This window comes from Entelurus aequoreus, linkage group LG15 (genome assembly GCF_033978785.1).
Source record: "Entelurus aequoreus isolate RoL-2023_Sb linkage group LG15, RoL_Eaeq_v1.1, whole genome shotgun sequence".
NCBI lineage: Eukaryota > Metazoa > Chordata > Actinopteri > Syngnathiformes > Syngnathidae > Entelurus > Entelurus aequoreus.
Window position 1 is genome coordinate 52,923,921 of NC_084745.1, and position 16,286 is coordinate 52,940,206.

Sequence of the window (16,286 nt, forward strand, 5' to 3'; positions counted from 1 at the left end):
ATGGTTTACAATTATCAATCAAATCTTGGAGAATGATTAAGAGTACAAAATCCCTTAAATTGATATCTTTGTTAAAAACATTTAAAGTGATTTAGGTAGCCCTTTTTGTCTTTTTGCTTTCATATTTTTTATTTTTTATTAATATTTAATACTCTATATTTGCTTTTGTTTTCTTTCCTTGATGTTGCAAACGCCTTGAATTTTGTGTGAATTATAAATGTATGTTTGTTGTTCAATAATAAAAATAAAAAAATAATTATAGAGCGCGCCTTCTTCCGGCAGGCACACGTGACTCCACTTCGCCAACCCAACGTAAACACAATGACGTTTCATTCCATTCCACCAATCAAATGGGGCTTGGTAGTCACATGACTCTGTTTGACCAATCCAATTTAAGCACAAGTGAAGGGGCGGATAACATTATGCCGAACAAGCACAAGGTACAGATATAGAAGCTGAAATAGGTCAGTATTTTAAAATATTTGCCAAAATAGAAACATACTTGTTTAATGAGCGTAATTATGTTCCCAAAGAAGACACTTTAATGACGTGACATGACGCCAGCACATCCCGGCTGTTTAAGACAAATGGTCAGCAAACACCTACAACAATTGACCAAAAAAACGATCTTTTTGTATGTCTCTGATGATCCTAATAACCACAAGTATCATGTAAACACATTAAAACTTTGCCAACAACACCAAATGGCAGTGGAAGGTTGTACTTATCTGTTAGAGCTGGAGCTTGACAGTTACCAGCGCTAGCCCATTAGCATGTAGCATTGTCTTCTTCTACTATAGCTGAACAAGCGGAGATGACCACAATCGCCCCCTAGTGTACGAGAGGCACACTGTGTGTGGCCATCAGTCACATTACAGCAGGGATGTCCAAAGTGCGGCCCGGGGGCCATTTGCGGCCCGCAGGTCATTTTTTAACGGCCCCACAGCCCTTTTTAAAATATGATTAAAAAAATTTAAAACATAAAAAGTGGTATGAAAGACCAAACAGGTGAAATGTAACCAGAAAATGTTGCAATGTTTACTCTAATAACACAAAGCTGCCATGCAGGCTGTTTCTTTCTTTAAAAAATAATAATGAATCTAAATCAATGTTATTATGAATTATTGACCTATCCAAGGCTCCAATTATGTCAAATTAAATATTGCACTTTGAGATATTTTTGGGGGAAAATGTTGCATATTTTGTGTTTGCCATATAAAAAATTGAGCTTTTTTTTTTTTTTTTTTTAAAGAAGGGCCTAAAACGAACAAACAAAAAACATAAACAACAATACAACGTATAATTGACAGATCGATCGGAAGTTGATCTCGAGATTATTGTGTTAAAAGTAAACAGTAAAAAAAATGTATAATTGATTTTTTAACACTTTAATGAGTAGGACCCTTTTGGTTCCCCAATCATTTTTGTGTGATTTGTTTTTAAGTGTCATTGCTCAAAAAATAATAATGAATTAAAATCAATGGTGTTATGAATTATTGACCTTTTTAAGGCTCTAATTATTATATAATGTCAAATATTCCACTTACAAATTTTATTGGGTGAAAATATTGCATATTTTGTGTTTTTTCCATAAAAAACTGGGTTTTCTTTGACAAAAAGAGCGTACAACTTAAATATTTAAAAACGTTATATTGACAGATAGACCTAATGTTTATCTAGAGATTTAAAACTTGAAAAATAATAAAAATAATAATACTGAATAATGACACATTTTTTATATTTTTTTGACCAAAACCCTTTGGGGTCCCCTAGATCAAGCTTGAGTGGAGGCCTAAATGTATATTTTTTATACATATATTGTATTGGTTTTTTAAATAAAAAATATCAAAATGGCCCCCGCTTGCTTTGATTTTTCAGTGTGCGGCCCTCAGTGGAAAAAGTTTGGACACCCCTGCATTGCAGGTAAGAGCATGGAAACTACAACTTCACGTTTAGCTGTGACAATAGAAGAAACTGAATTATTTGACAAATCAGACTAATTTAGTACATATAAATGTACTGACTGTAAAAAGTGACAGTACAAAAATCTTCAATGATTACTTTCAAACTTACTTTTCGAAAGTAAGTTTGATACTTTTCGATACTTTTCAGTACTTTTCTAAATAAAGGGCACCACAAAAATTGGCATTATTGTCTTTATTTTAACAAAAAATCTTAGGGTAGATGAAACATGTTTCTTATTGCATTTTAGCCCCTAAATAAAATAGTGAACATTCTATACAACTTGTCCTTTAGTAGTAAGTAAACAAACAAAGACTCCTTCTTCTACTATAGCTGAACAAGCGGAGATGTCCACAATCGCCCCCTAGTGTACGAGAGGCACACTGCGTGTGGCCATCAGTCACATTACAGGTAAGAGCATGGAAACTACAACTTCACGTTTAGTTGTGACAATAGAAGAAACTTAATTATTTGACAAATCAAAATAATTTAATACACTGTAAAAAGTGACAGTAAAAAAATCTTCAATGATTACTTTCAAACTGGTAAAATAATTCCACTTCTAACTAGGGTTGTACCGATACCGAATTGTATTTTGATACTTTTCGGTACTTTTCTAAATAAAGGGCACCACAAAAATTGACATTATTGTCTTTATTTTAACAAAAAATCTTAGGGTAGATTAAACATGTTTCTTATTGCATTTTAGCCCCTAAATAAAATAGTGAACATTGATTGATTGATTGATTGATTGAGACTTTTATTAGTAGGTTGCACAGTGAAGTACATATTCCGTACAATTGACCACTAAATGGTAACACCCGGATAAGTTTTTCAACTTGTTTAAGTCGGGGTCCACTTAAATTGATTCATGATACAGATATATACTATCATATATACTATCATCATAATACAGTCATCACACAAGATAATCACATTGAATTATTTACATTATTTACAATCAGGGGTGTGGAGGGGTTGGGGGGGTAGGATATGGACATCAAGTAGTGGACATAGAGAGAGAGAGAGAGAGAGAGAGAGATCAGAAGGCATAAGAAAAAGTATCTGCATTTGATTGTTTACATTTGATTATTAGCAATCCGGGGAGGGTGTTAGTTTAGGGTTGTAGCTGCCTGGAGGTGAACTTTTATTGCGGTTTTGAAGGAGGATAGAGATGCCCTTTCTTTTATACCTGTGGGGAGCGCATTCCACATTGATGTGGCATAGAAAGAGAATGAGTTAAGACCTTTGTTAGTTCGGAATCTGGGTTTAACGTGGTTAGTGGAGCTCCCCCTGGTGTTGTACTAGACAACTTGTCTTTTAGTAGTAAGTAAACAAACAAAGACTCCTAATTAGTCTGCTGACGTATGCAGTAACATATTGTGTCATTTATACACCTATTATTTTGTACACATTATGAGGGACAAGTGGTAGAAAATGAATTATTAATCTACTTGTTCATTTACTGTTAATATCTGCTTATTTTCTGTTTTAACATGTTCTATCTACACTTCTGTTCAAATGTAATAATCACTTATTCTTCTGTTGACATTACATTATGTCCTGTGTATGTAAACTTTTGACCACGACTGAATGTAGCATAATCTACAAATGTACAAAGAATTGCTATTGCGACATCTAGTGGACACATTTAGAACAGCAGTTTATTTCATTCAAAAATGTAGGCTCATTTTTTTACTTAGCAAACTCATCCTGCGGGCCGTACGTTCGTAAACCCCTGAACTAATCCATCAGTCGACAAAACAAACATGATAATCACAATCTGTTTTTGGACGGTAAAAATCCAATTGAGACTCTGGTGAGTCTGGTAATGACATACACGTGCAGTCAGTGCACCACGTGGCTGTGTGATTGGGGGTGGGGTCGGGAGCACAGACCAAGGACCCCTGGAGGTACACTGAGCGGACAAGGGGAGCGAAAAGACCCCAGGACCCGTCATCCGCCACCACCCTGTAACTCGACCTCAGAGATAACCATCACACCAAATTGGCCCCCGCCGACCCCATCCCTGCTCCGGGGTGACCGGGGAGGGGGCGGGCAACACTTTCCCATCAATGCAGGCCTGTCTGGAGGCCTCGCATAACTGCGCCGGAGCCGATAACTGACTCACAACTTTACACCGCCTTTGTTTTAAAGCCACGTCTGCCCCGCCTCATTCATGTCTAGAGCCTGGAACTCACGGCATCTGTTTGTACGAGGAATTAAGAGCTTGCTCAGACAACATTCAACTATGTGATTGAATTATTTTTGTACCGTTTATGTCTAAGGGGTAGTTTATTGGGCCCTTTGCAGTTTTGTTTGTTTGCATCGACTAGCTCCGAATCTAAATACCGTATTTTCCGCACTATAAGGCGCACCGGATTATAAGGCGCACCTTCAATGAATGGAACTTTGTTCATATATATAAGGCGCACCGCATTATAAGGCGCATAGAATAGACGCTACAGTAGAGGCTGGGGTTACGTTATGCATCCATTAGATGGAGCTGCGCTAAAGGGAATGTCAACAAAACAAATAGCGATTGTACTGACACTTCTACTTGCTGCTCTCTGTTCAACAACTCACTGTTCCAGTTTGTCCTCCAACTGTAGCCATCTCGCTTTGTTCCCTCGGAAACTCTGTTTAGTCTTCTTTACTTGGCGCAGGTCATCATGTTGCTTCCTCCACTTCCGCACCATTGGTTCGTTAATGTTAAAGGCCTACTGAAAGCCACTACTAGCGACCACGCAGTCTGATAGTTTATATATCAATGATGAAATCTTAACATTGCAACACATGCCAATACGGCCGGGTTAACTTATAAAGTGACATTTTAAATTTCCCGCGAACTATCCGGCTGAAAACATCTCGGTATGATGACGTTTGCGCGTGATGTCACGGGTTGAAGCAGACATTTTGGAATAGCACGGTGGCCAGCTTAAGTCGTCTGTTTTCACCGCATAATTCCACAGTATTCTGGACATCTGTGTTGGTGAATCTTTAGCAATTTGTTTAATGGACAATGAAGACAGCAAAGAAGAAAGGTGTAGGTGGGATCGGTGTATTAGCGGCTGGCTACAGCAACACAACCAGGAGGACTTTGACTTGGATAGCAGACGCGCTATCCGACGCTAGCCGCCGACCGCACTGATGATCGGGGGAAGTCCTTCGTCGCGTCGTCGATCGCTGGAACGCAGGTGAGCACGGGTGTTGATGAGCAGATGAGGGCTGGCTGGCGTAGGTGGAGAGCTAATGTTTTTAGCATAGCTCTGTTGAGGTCCCGTAGCTAAGTTAGCTTCAATTGCGTCGTTAGCAACAGCATTGCTAGGCTTCGCCAGGCTGGACAGCATTAACCGTGTGGTTACAGGTCCAGGGTTTGGTTCGGTGTCTCCTGATAGTACTAATAATAGTAGTATTGTTGATCTTCTGTCTATCCTTCCAGTCAGGGGCTTATTTCTTCTGTTTCTATCCGCAGTTAAGCACGATGCTATCACGTTAGCTCTGAAGCTAAAGTGCTTCGCCGATGTATTGTCGTGGAGATAAAAGTCACTGTGAATGTCCATTTCGCGTTCTCGACTCACATTTTCAAGAGGATATAGTATCCGAGGTGGTTTAAAATACAAATCCGTGATCCACAATAGAAAAAGGAGAGAGTGTGGAATCCAATGAGCCAGCTTGTACCTAAGTTACGGTCAGAGCGAAAAAAGATACACCCTGGCGTCCTGCACTGCACTCTAATCCTTCACTGTCACTTTCCTCATCCACAAATCTTTCATCCTCGCTCAAATTAATGGGGTAATCGTCGCTTTCTCGGTCCGAATCGCTCTCGCTGCTGGTGTAAACAATGTGCAGATGTGAGGAGCCCTTCAACCTGTGACGTCACGCTACTTCCGGTACAGGCAAGGCTTTTTTTTATCAGCGACCAAAAGTTGCGAACTTTATCGTCGATGTTCTCTACTAAATCCTTTCAGCAAAAATATGGCAATATCGCGAAATGATCAAGTATGACACATAGGAAGGACCTGCTATCCCCGTTTAAATAAGAAAATCTAATTTCAGTAGGCCTTTAAATTCTGCTCTATTCCCGTGTTCTACTGCGTGACTGATGGCCTTGAGTTTAAACTCTGCGTCATAAGCGTGTCTCTTAATAGGAGCCATTTTTATTTATTTAAATAAAGTTTAGGTCTCGCAACTACGAGACTAGAAGAAGAAGTTCTTCTTTTACGGTAAGCAGCCGCCAACTTAATTTTCCCCCGTAGAAGAAGAAGCGCTTCTTCTTCTACGGTAAGCAGCCGTAGAAGGGGGAAAATGCAGTGTTTCCCATAAACTGCCAAGATACCTGTGGCGGTGGGGGCGTGGCTATGGGCGTGGTCACCATGACATCATCGAGTAATTTGCATAGTTTACTACAATTATATGATTTTCTCTAAAAAGGCTAAAAAAATGTATACTTTCTAATTAATAACAGTTTTGTTTTAAACGGACATCCATCCATCCATCCATCCATTTTACAATATAATTACAACACTTTATGTACATATTTATATACAGATTTGAACAATAAGTTCAAATCTGTATATATGTATATGAAATATATTTATTAATTGTGGTTCTTACAAAAAATATATCTTATAAAATATAAAAGCTAAAATGTCTCTTAAAGCTCTGCCCCTTTAATTTTAGCATACTAAATAATTTAACTTTAGCTTACTACTACAACCATATTATTTACCAGCAACATAAAGTGAAACAGAGGCAGAGGTGTCCTGCCACAGTCAGTAACAAATAAACAGAAAATAGTAGTGGTGGTAGATAGACACAGAGCTTCATCAAACATCTGATCCACTGAACAAAGAGCTCCAAAAATCTTGAACTTTAGACTGCCATCAGTTTAATTTAATAAAGTAAAATACAAATAAGGCAACAAGAGAAGTATCCTACACTTCTCTTTTGTAAAGTAAATCTGAACAGCCTACATGGGCATCTACATCAACTATATGATTTGCCTGAGAAGCTGGACAGGACAATATATATATATATATTTGTATTTATTTTTTAATTTTAATTTTTTATTTTTTTATTTTTTTATTTGTGGCGGACGTAATTCTTTCGTGGCGGGCCGCCACAAATAAATGAATGTGTGGGAAACACTGAAATGAAGTCGGCGTAGTTACCGTAGTTGCGAGACCTGTTGTGGCTCAATATTGGTCCATATATAAGGCGCACCGGATTATAAGGCGCACTGTCAGCTTTTGAGGAAAATTGGAGGTTTTTAGGTGCGCCTTATAGTGCGGAAAATACGATATTTGCCTGACTTGGCCCTCGTTATACATCAGAGAGGAGCTTTCCCCAAAACAACACACTGTCTAAAAATATATGAGGTGCGTGAATATGGTCGGGATTTTTTGGAGTTCCTATAACCTATAACCTTTTTAGTCCCCGGGCCGTTTTTTGTCGTGTTTCAACATACGGGAGCACGGCGATCAGATCCTAGAACCATTTTAGCTCCTACTCTGGGGCAGACCTGTGCTGACCAGACAATATGATGTGTCTGTGGTCATAGACCTGTGCAGACCGGACAATATGATGTGTCTGTGGTCATAGACCTGTATGGACCGGACAATATGATGTGTCTGTGGTCATAGACCTGTATGGACCGGACAATATGATGTGTCTGTGGTCATAGACCTGTATGGACCGGACAATATGATGTGTCTGTGGTCATAGACCTGTATGGACCGGACAATATGATGTGTCTGTGGTCATAGACCTGTATGGACCGGACAATATGATGTGTCTGTGGTCATAGACCTGTATGGACCGGACAATATGATGTGTCTGTGGTCATAGTTGCGTGCGGGCCAGACAATATGACGTGTCGGTGGTACTAGATTGTGCGGACCAGACAATATGACGTTTCGGTGGTCCTGGACTCATATGGACCGGACGATATGACGAGTCGGTGGTCCGAGATTTGTTCGGACCCGACAATATGGCGTTTTGGTGGTCCTGGATTTGTATGGACCGGACAATATGACGTTTCTGTGGTCCTGGATTTGTATGGACCGGACAATATGACGTTTCTGTGGTCCTGGATTTGTATGGACCGGACAATATGACGTTTCTGTGGTCCTGGATTTGTATGGACCGGACAATATGACGTTTCGGTGGTCCTGGACTCGTATGGACCGGACGATATGACGTGCCGGTGGTCCTAGATTTGTGCGCACCAGACAATATGGCGTTTCGGTGGTCCTGGATTTGTATGGACCGGACAATATGACGTGTTGGTGGTACTAGATTTTGCGGACCGGACAATATGACGTTTCGGTGGTCCTGGACTCGTATGGACCGGACGATATGACGTGTCGGTGGTCCTAGTTGCGTGCGGGCCAGACAATATGACGTGTCGGTGGTGCTAGATTGTGCGGACTGGACAATATGACGTTTCGGTGGTCCTGGACTCGTATGGACCGGACGATATGACGTTTCGGTGGTCCTAGATTTGTGCGCACCAGACAATATGACGTTTCGGTGGTCCTGGATTTGTTTGGACCGGACAATATGACGTGTCGGTGGTACTAGATTTTGCGGACCGGACAATATGACGTTTCGGTGGTCCTGGACTCGTATGGACCGGACGATATGACGTGTCGATGGTCCTAGTTGCGTGCGGGCCAGACAATATGACGTGTCGGTGGTACTAGATTGTGCGGACCAGACAATATGACGTTTCGGTGGTCCTGGACTCGTATGGACCTGACGATATGACGTGTCGGTGGTCCTAGATTTGTGCGGACCAGACAATATGGCGTTTTGGTGGTACTGGATTTGTATGGACCGGACAATATGACGTGTCGGTGGTACTAGATTTTGCGGACCGGACAATATGACGTTTCGGTGGTCCTAGACTCGTATGGACCGGACGATATGACGTGTCGGTGGTCCTAGATTTGTGCGGACCCGACAATATGGCGTTTTGGTGGTCCTGGATTTGTATGGACCGGACAATATGACGTTTCTGTGGTCCTGGATTTGTATGGACCGGACAATATGACGTTTCGGTGGTCCTGGACTCGTATGGACCGGACGATATGACGTGTCGGTGGTCCTAGATTTGTGCGCACCAGAAAATATGGCGTTTCGGTGGTCCTGGATTTGTATGGACCGGACAATATGATGTGTCGGTGGTCCTGGACTCGTATGGACCGGACAATATGACGTGTCGGTGGTACTAGATTTTGCAGACCGGACAATATGGCATTTCGGTGGTCCTGGACTCGTATGGACCGGACAATATGACGTGTCGGTGGTACTAGATTTTGCGGACCGGACAATATGACGTTTCGGTGGTCCTGGACTCGTATGGACCGGACGATATGACGTGTCGGTGGTCCTAGATTTGTGCGGACCAGACAATATGGCGTTTTGGTGGTCCTGGATTTGTATGGACCGGACAATATGACGTTTCGGTGGTCCTGGATTTGTATGGATATGATGTTTCGGTGGTCCTGGACTCGTATGGACCGGACGATATGACGTGTCGGTGGTCCTAGTTGCGTGCGGGCCAGACAATATGACGTGTCGGTGGTGCTAGATTGTGCGGACCGGACAATATGACGTTTCGGTGGTCCTGGACTCGTATGGACCGGACGATATGACGTGGCGGAGGTCCTAGATTTGTGTGCACCAGACAATATGGCGTTTCGGTGGTCCTGGATTTGTATGGACCGGACAATATGACGTGTTGGTGGTACTAGATTTTGCGGACCGGACAATATGACGTTTCGGTGGTCCTGGACTCGTATGGACCGAACGATATGACGTGTCGATGGTCATAGTTGCGTGCGGGCCAGACAATATGACGTGTCGGTGGTACTAGATTGTGCGGACCAGACAATATGACGTTTCGGTGGTCCTGGACTCATATGGACCGGACGATATGACGTGTCGGTGGTCCTAGATTTGTGCGGACCAGACAATATGGCGTTTCGGTGGTCCTGGATTTGTATGGACCGGACAATATGACGAGTCGGTGGTACTAGATTTTGCGGACTGGACAATATGACGTTTCGGTGGTCCTGGACTCGTATGGACCGGACGATATGACGTGTCGGTGGTCCTAGATTTGTGCGGACCGGACAATATGGCGTTTTGGTGGTCCTGGATTTGTATGGACCGGACAATATGATGTTTCGGTGGTCCTGGACTCGTATGGACTGGACGATATGACGTGTCGGTGGTCCTAGATTTGTGCGCACCAGACAATGTTGCGTTTCGGTGGTCCTGGATTTGTATTGGACTGGACAATATGACGTGTCGGTGGTACTAGATTGTGCAGACCGGCAATATGACGTTTCGGTGGTCCTGGACTCATATGAACCGGACGATATGACGAGTCGGTGGTCCGAGTTTTGTGCGGACCCGACAATATGGCGTTTTGGTGGTTCTGGATTTGTATGGACCGGACAATATGACGTTTCTGTGGTCCTGGATTTGTATTGACCGGACAATATGACGTTTCGGTGGTCCTGGACTCGTATGGACCGGACGATATGACGTGCCGGTGGTCCTAGATTTGTGCGGACCAGACAATATGGCGTTTCGGTGGTCCTGGATTTGTATGGACCGGACAATATGACGTTTCGGTGGTCCTGGATTTGTATTGACCGGACAATATGATGTTTCGGTGGTCCTGGACTCGTATGGACCGGACGATATGACGAGTCGGTGGTCCGAGATTTGTGCGGACCCGACAATATGGCGTTTTGGTGGTCCTGGATTTGTATGGACCGGACAATATGACGTGTCGGTGGTACTAGATTGTGCGGACCGGACAATATGACGTTTCGGTGGTCCTGGACTCATATGGACCGGACGATATGACGAGTCGGTGGTCCGAGTTTTGTGCGGACCCGACAATATGGCGTTTTGGTGGTTCTGGATTTGTATGGACCGGACAATATGACGTTTCTGTGGTCCTGGATTTGTATTGACCGGACAATATGACGTTTCGGTGGTCCTGGACTCGTATGGACCGGACGATATGACGTGCCGGTGGTCCTAGATTTGTGCGGACCAGACAATATGGCGTTTCGGTGGTCCTGGATTTGTATGGACCGGACAATATGACGTTTCGGTGGTCCTGGATTTGTATTGACCGGACAATATGATGTTTCGGTGGTCCTGGACTCGTATGGACCGGACGATATGACGAGTCGGTGGTCCGAGATTTGTGCGGACCCGACAATATGGCGTTTTGGTGGTCCTGGATTTGTATGGACCGGACAATATGACGTGTCGGTGGTACTAGATTGTGCGGACCGGACAATATGACGTTTCGGTGGTCCTGGACTCATATGGACCGGACGATATGACGAGTCGGTGGTCCGAGTTTTGTGCGGACCCGACAATATGGCGTTTTGGTGGTTCTGGATTTGTATGGACCGGACAATATGACGTTTCTGTGGTCCTGGATTTGTATTGACCGGACAATATGACGTTTTGGTGGTCCTGGACTCGTATGGACCGGACGATATGACGTGTCGGTGGTCCTAGATTTGTGCGCACCAGACAATGTTGCGTTTCGGTGGTCCTGGATTTGTATTGGACTGGACAATATGACGTGTCGGTGGTACTAGATTGTGCAGACCGGCAATATGACGTTTCGGTGGTCCTGGACTCATATGAACCGGACGATATGACGAGTCGGTGGTCCGAGTTTTGTGCGGACCCGACAATATGGCGTTTTGGTGGTTCTGGATTTGTATGGACCGGACAATATGACGTTTCTGTGGTCCTGGATTTGTATTGACCGGACAATATGACGTTTCGGTGGTCCTGGACTCGTATGGACCGGACGATATGACGTGCCGGTGGTCCTAGATTTGTGCGGACCAGACAATATGGCGTTTCGGTGGTCCTGGATTTGTATGGACCGGACAATATGACGTTTCGGTGGTCCTGGATTTGTATTGACCGGACAATATGATGTTTCGGTGGTCCTGGACTCGTATGGACCGGACGATATGACGAGTCGGTGGTCCGAGATTTGTGCGGACCCGACAATATGGCGTTTTGGTGGTCCTGGATTTGTATGGACCGGACAATATGACGTGTCGGTGGTACTAGATTGTGCGGACCGGACAATATGACGTTTCGGTGGTCCTGGACTCATATGGACCGGACGATATGACGAGTCGGTGGTCCGAGTTTTGTGCGGACCCGACAATATGGCGTTTTGGTGGTTCTGGATTTGTATGGACCGGACAATATGACGTTTCTGTGGTCCTGGATTTGTATTGACCGGACAATATGACGTTTTGGTGGTCCTGGACTCGTATGGACCGGACGATATGACGTGTCGGTGGTCCTAGATTTGTGCGCACCAGACAATGTTGCGTTTCGGTGGTCCTGGATTTGTATTGGAATTGACAATATGACGTGTCGGTGGTACTAGATTGTGCAGACCGGCAATATGACGTTTCGGTGGTCCTGGACTCATATGGACCGGACGATATGACGAGTCGGTGGTCCGAGATTTGTGCGGACCCGACAATATGGCGTTTTGGTGGTTATGGATTTGTATGGACCGGACAATATGACGTTTCTGTGGTCCTGGGTTTGTATGGACCGGACAATATGACGTTATGGTGGTCCTGGACTCGTATGGACCGGACGATATGACGTGCCGGTGGTCCTAGATTTGTGCGGACTAGACAATATGATGTTTCGGTGGTCCTGGACTCGTATGGACCGGACGATATGACGTGTCGGTGGTCCTAGATTTGTGCGCACCAGACAATATGGCGTTTTGGTGGTCCTGGATTTGTATTGGACTGGACTATATGACGTGTCGGTGGTACTAGATTGTGCGGACCGGACAATATGACGTTTCGGTGGTCCTGGACTCATATGGACCGGACAATATGACGTTTCGGTGGTCCTGGACTCGTATGGACCAGACGATATGACGTGCCGGTGGTTCTTTGATTTGTGCGCACCAAACAATATGGCGTTTCGGTGGTCCTGGATTTGTATGGACCGGACAATATGACGTTTCGGTGGTCCTGGATTTGTATGGACCGGACAATATGACGTTTCGGTGGTCCTGGACTCGTATGGACCAGACGATATGACGTGCCGGTGGTTCTTTGATTTGTGCGCACCAAACAATATGGCGTTTCGGTGGTCCTGGATTTGTATGGACCGGACAATATGACGTTTCGGTGGTCCTGGATTTGTATGGACCGGACAATATGACGTTTCGGTGGTCCTGGACTCGTATGGACCGGATAATATGACGTTTCGGTGGTCCTGGACGATTGAATGTTTTTTTGTTCCGTTTATGTCTAAAGGGTAGTTTATTGGGCCCTTTGCAGTTCTTTTCGTTTGCATCGACTAGATCCAAAGCTAAATATTTGCCAGACTTGGCCCTCATTGTACATCAGAGAGGAGCTTCCCTCAAAACAACACACTGTCTAAAAATATATGAGGTGCGTGGATATGGTCGGGTGAGCTCTTTGGACTTGAGTGCTTCTCCGCTCTCACGCTGGGTAACAGGGAAGCATCCTGAGCAAACAAAGCTGGTTGTCTCTCTAAAAGTCCGACCACAAACTTACTGGAGCACCACCAATAAATCCCCCGTGGAAACTAAAACTGAGCTGAAACATTTAGTCGTCGTCACAATTGTTGGATATGAATTACCAACCATGCATCTCTATAGCTCTTGTCTCTTGTCAGTAGGTAATAATTACTTCATGTTTCTGTGCGGCCCGGTAGCAAATGCGACACAGACCTGGTAACGGTCCTCGGACCGGTTTGTTGGGCACCACTGTTCTAAACATCGAGTAAAATGAAGTACGTCTGTGAGAAATGGGAAAGCTAGGAAAGACAACAGTTGATCAGTCAATGAAAGATTCCTATGCAATGGACTTTTGGTTCCGGTCTATTTATTTGTCTGCGTTTCACATTTCGGGGGAAAATGTGACACATTCTGACTGTTAGCATCTTATTGTTAGCACCTTAGAGTCATATAACTTGGAATGGGCCACATGCTAACTGTTAGCATGTAAACGTTAGCATGCTAACATTGAGAGTTTCACATCTTGGGGAAAAAAATTCCCTTTTTTTCTTTTCAAACACTGTTATGTGACAGATGCTAACTGTTAGCATCTTACTGTTAGCATGCTAACATTAAAGTGCAATTTTTTTTAGCTGATGTTACACTTTTTTACTCTAACTCCACAGCCTTACACCTTAGTCATATAACTTGGAACGTGCCACATGCTAACTATTAGCATGTAAATGTTAGCATGCTAACATTTTAAGTTTCACATTTTGGGGGGAAAATGCCGTTTTCTTATTTTCAAACACTGTTATGTTACACATGCTAACTGTTAGCATCTTACTGTTAGCATGCTAACATTAAAGTGCAATTATTTTTAGCTAATTTTACACTTGGTATGTAAAATATGCTAATTATTAGCATGTTTATGTTAGCATGCTAACATTAAAGTGCTCGCTTATTGAGCTAATTTTGCAACCGTTTACTTTAGAGTCATATAACTTGGTATGTGACACTTGTTAACTGTCAGCGTGCTAACGTTAGCATGCTAGCACGCTAACATTAAAGTGCTAACTTTATTTGCAAATTTTACACTTTTTTCTCTAATTATTCCGCAGTCATACACTTTACGGCCATTTAACTTGGTGTGTGAAACATGCTAACTATTAGCATGTTTACATTAGCATGCTAACATTAAAGTGCTCGCTTATTGAGATAATTTTGTAACGGTTTACCCTAGAGTCATATAACTTGGAATGTGACACTTGTTAACTGCTAGCATGCTAACATTAGCATGGCAACTTTTCCAGCTAATGTTACACTTTTTTCTCTAATTTCGCAGCCATACACCTTAGAGTCATATAACTTAGAATGTGACACTTTTTAACTGTCAGCGTGCTAACGTTAGCATGCTGGCACGCTAACATTAAAGTGCTAACTTTATTTGCAAAGGTTACAGTTTTTTCTCTAATTTTGCAGCCATACACCTTACAGTCACATAACTTGGTATGTAAAACATGCTAACTATTAGCATGTTTACGTTAGCATGCTAACATTAAAGTGCTCGCTTATTGAGCTAATTTTGTAACGGTTTACCCTACAGTCATATAACTTGGAATGTGACACTTGTTAACTGCTAGCATGTTAACATTAGCATGGCAACTTTTCCAGCTAATATTACACTTTTTTCTCTAATTCCGCAGCCATACACCTTAGAGTCATATAACTTGGAATGTGACACTTGTTAACTGTCAGCGTGCAAACATTAGCATGCTAGCACACCAACATTAAAGTGCTAACTTTATTTGCAAATTTTACACTTTTTTCTCTATTTCCGCAGCCATACACCTTACAGTCATAGACCTCGGTATGTGAAACATGCTAACTGTTAGCATGTTTACATTAGCATGCTAACATTTTCGCTCGCTTATTGAGATAATTTTGCAACCGTTTACCCTAGAGTCATATAACTTGGTATGTGACACTCGTTAACTGCTAGCATGCTAACATTAGCATGGCAACTTTTCCAGCTAATATTACACTTTTTCCTCTAATTCCGCAGCCATATACCTTAGAGTCATATAACTTGGTGTGTGAAACATGCTAACTGTCAGCGTGCTAACGCTAGAATGCTAGCATGCTAACGTTAAAGTGCTAACTTTTTTGGCAAATTTTCCACTTTTTTTCTCAAATTTTGCAGCCATACACTTAACAGTCACATAACGTGGTATGTAAAACATGCTAACTATTAGCATGTTTATGTTAGCATGCTAACATTAAAGTGCTCGCTTATTGAGCTAATTTTGCAACCGTTTACATTAGAGTCATATAACTTGGTATGTGACACTTGTTAACTGCTAGCATGCTAACATTAGTATGGCAACTTTTCCAGCTAACATTACACTTTTTTCTCTAATTCCGCAGCCATACACCTTAGAGTCATATAACTTGGAATGTGACACTTGTTAACTGTCAGCGTGCTAACGTTAGAATGCTAGCATGCTAACATTAAAGTGCTAACTTTTTTGGCAAATTGTACACTTTTTTTCTCTAATTCCGCAGCCATACACCTTACAGTCATAGACCTTGGTATCTAAAACATGCTAACTATTTGCATGTTTATGTTAGCATGCTAACATTAAAGTGCTAGCCTATTGAGCTAATTTTTCAGCCATTCAGCCTAGAGTCATTTAACTTGGTATGTGACACTTGTTAACTGCTAGCATGCTAACATTAGCATGGCAACTTTTCTAGTGAA

General features: G+C 42.8%; 1 long non-coding RNA gene across 2 annotated transcripts in view; it reads left to right on the forward strand.

The window, feature by feature from the left end:
• The first annotated feature begins 380 nt into the window (after positions 1-380).
• Positions 381-16,286, forward strand: part of LOC133630510 (uncharacterized) — a 113,212-nt gene continuing 97,306 nt past the window's right edge. Inside the window, exons 1-3 of one of the 2 annotated variants that reach the window (XR_009821266.1) lie at positions 408-464; positions 1,879-1,923; positions 2,296-2,373. This is a non-coding gene — a long non-coding RNA (uncharacterized LOC133630510). Of the gene's footprint in view, positions 465-1,878; positions 1,924-2,295; positions 2,374-16,286 lie in introns of both variants that reach the window. The other variant, XR_009821267.1, reaches the window with a different exon arrangement.